Raw genomic sequence first — 3,009 nt, 5'->3', positions numbered from 1 at the left:
TGGTTGCCTTTTTTTTTTTTAAGCTTATTTATTTATTTTGAGAGAGACAGAGACCGCATGAGTGGGGGAGGAGGAGAGAGAGGGAGAAAGAGAATCCCAAGCAGGCTCTCCACTGTCAGCGCGAAGCCGGATGCAGGGCTCGAACTCACGAAACCATGAGATCATGACCTGAGCAGAAACCAAGAGTCGGATGCTTAACCGACTGAGCCACCCAGGCACCCCTACACTGGTTGCCTTTGAGGAGGGCATCTAGGGGACTAGAAGGCAGGGGTGAGAGGGGGACTTTTCACTGTATACTCTTTGGTACTTTTTGAATTTTATTCTACGGATATTTCTCATCTATTTCACAACACTCTTGTCTTTAATTGGCCTGACATACTAGTTCTGGTGAGCCCGTGCTGACCCCTGGGCACCCCCTCCTTTTCTAAGCTCATGAACCATTCCTTTCCCAGTCTGCAAGGATCCTGGCCCAGGACTGCCCTCAGCTGTGTGGTTACAGATTCCAAACTCCTCCTCTTTGTGAAACTCAGAGGCACATTTCCCTGCACCCAGCCCTGTGCTCTGAGAATCCTCAGAAGACCCAGCGGTCTTGTCCAGAAGCTTCTCTTGTACCTGAAATGTGGTTTTATGGGGAGAGGCTCCCTGCACACCCCAGGAGCAGCTGGTGGGGAGGGGCTCCTCCCACCTCCAGGGGCCCCTGGACTTCTCTTTCCTCTCCCAGTGTGGTCCCATCTCTGGTCTCTGGCAGACTAACAATACAGCCCCGGGAGCACCATTACGTAGGCCCAGCCACAGCCCCTTCCTGCCCTGGTCTCCACGGGCTCTGATCTTGGCCAAACAAGCTTGGGTTGCCCCTCGTATCTTTCACAAAGTTCTGCCTATCTTTGTCCACCAGGCACCATGGTTATAGGCTCACAGCCCTGTCTCGTATTTGGCCTTCCCTTCTCTCTGTTCAGACCTTCTTAAAACAGCAGCCCAGCAAAGAGCCGCCATGCCGCCCACTGATCTCCTTAGCCACCTCCCCTCTTTCTTCATCCCTGGGACACAGACAACCCTGTGTGTGATTGCGCAATCTGATGTACATTTTGGGGAGCTTCCCAGCCCTCTTGAGACATCTGTCCCTCCAGAGATTCATGCCATGGAATCCTTCCTATCTTGTCGCTGAAATATTGGCAGACCGGTTTGGAAAATCTTACTACGGGCCCGTCTGGATGGTGCAAAAACCTCCCGGCTTCAGTCTGAGCATCTCTCAGCCTCTCCCATCCATTTTCCACACCAGAACCTTTCTAAAATCACAGCTAACCATGCTCCTCCACGGCCGAGAGCCACTCAAGACTCTACAGGGTAGAATCCAAGTCTGCGGCCGGACTTGCAAAGCCCACCATGGTCTGGTCTCTTACCACGTCTCCACCTGCACCCACCTCTACCTCCCTAACTTCATCCTTTAACTAAATATCTACCTGTGCACACTTCCCTGGACACACTATACTATTCACATCTCTGTGCTTCTGTTCCTGCTGTTCCTTCTACCGAGGTTGACCTTCCAACGGGTCTTGATCGGGGTGTTCAAGACCTCGTTCAGGGATCACCTGTTCCAGGAAACTTCTCTGACCCCTCAGGTAGGGCTAACTCTGCTCCTCCTGTGGCTTGTTGCATCCCAGGCCCGATCTTAGCTCTTACTAAAATGAACTGTATTTTAGCCAACTGTCATTCCACTCCACCCCTTCCTCCAGAAACCCCACCTTTCAGGTGGCAATGTATCCAGGCCCCAGGGGTGAATCAAGGCTCATCTAAGCTATCACGAGCACCCTGTTCCCCCACCCCCACCTGACCCTCCTTTTAGTCCTGGCCAATGAGACACAAGAGGTCATTTTCTGAGGGGGGTTCTGGGAAGCACTTTTCTTCCCGGATAAAAATACAGCCCTTTCTCCTTGGCCTTTTTCTTTTCTCCCATGAATATAACTGTAGGAGGTTCCGTAACCGCCATCTTGCGACTGTGAGGCTACAAGCGCGTGGACAATAAATGTGTTGAGGAGAGCAGAGCAGAAAGCTAGAAAAAGCCTGAGCTTTTGATAACATCACTGAGTCCTTTCACCAAACCTGGAGCCACAGCATGTTATGGGGGATGCTCTAGTCGGAGTCTGTCTCCATGGCTATATGATAGGTTCTGGAGGTCAAGAACGGCGTCTTATTCCTCTTGGTGTTCCCAGAAACTAACACAATGACTCAAAAAATGATGGTCCAGGGGCGCCTGGGTGGCTTGGTCGGTTAAGCGTCCGACTTCGGCTCAGGTCATGATCTCATGGTCCGTGAGTTCGAGCCCCGCGTCGGGCTCTGTGCTGACCGCTCAGAGCCTGGAGCCTGTTTCCGATTCTGTGTCTCCCTCTCTCTCTGCCCCTCCCCTGTTCATGCTCTGTCTCTCTCTGTCTCAAAAATAAATAAACGTTAAAAAAAAAAATGCTGGTCCAACTGAACTGGACCAAATTCTGTTCCTTGACTATTCTGAATAAGGGGCAGGTTCACTTTTATCCCACGTTTCCTCAATCACTGCCACTCTGCCAATGCAATCCTTTCTCCTTCACTCACTTCCCTCAATCCTCTGAGAGATGAAGTGGTCCCCAGCACCAGTCAAAACCTAGTCAGATGCCTGGCAAGGCTTCACAGATAAGGTGCCCACCTACCGTGTCCTGCCCTGGGCCAGGTGGGCACTGTGTAGCAAGAAAAAACCAATCCCTGTCCTTCTGCTGTCCCTACAGGTAGGGGACAGGGCACCCTGTCAGCACTGACCAGAAGGTCACTCCTTTCTGGAGTCTGGACCCGATCCAGACGGCTTCAGGGAAGCTCATCTTCACTCTCTTTAGGAACAGAAGTTCTTTGAAGGCAGAAACCTGGCTTTCAGGATGGACCCCAGCCTACCCAGTTGCAGACCCTTAAGTAACAAAGAGGGCACTGCCTCAGCCACCCCCAACTACACTACCTACTACTCTGCCTCTCACTGTGTTTGGCTCA

The sequence above is a fragment of the Felis catus genome, chromosome B2 (assembly GCF_018350175.1).
Source record: "Felis catus isolate Fca126 chromosome B2, F.catus_Fca126_mat1.0, whole genome shotgun sequence".
Taxonomy (NCBI): Eukaryota; Metazoa; Chordata; class Mammalia; order Carnivora; family Felidae; genus Felis; species Felis catus.
The sequence above is the reverse complement of the archived record's forward strand: the minus strand, read 5'-3'. Positions refer to the sequence as shown.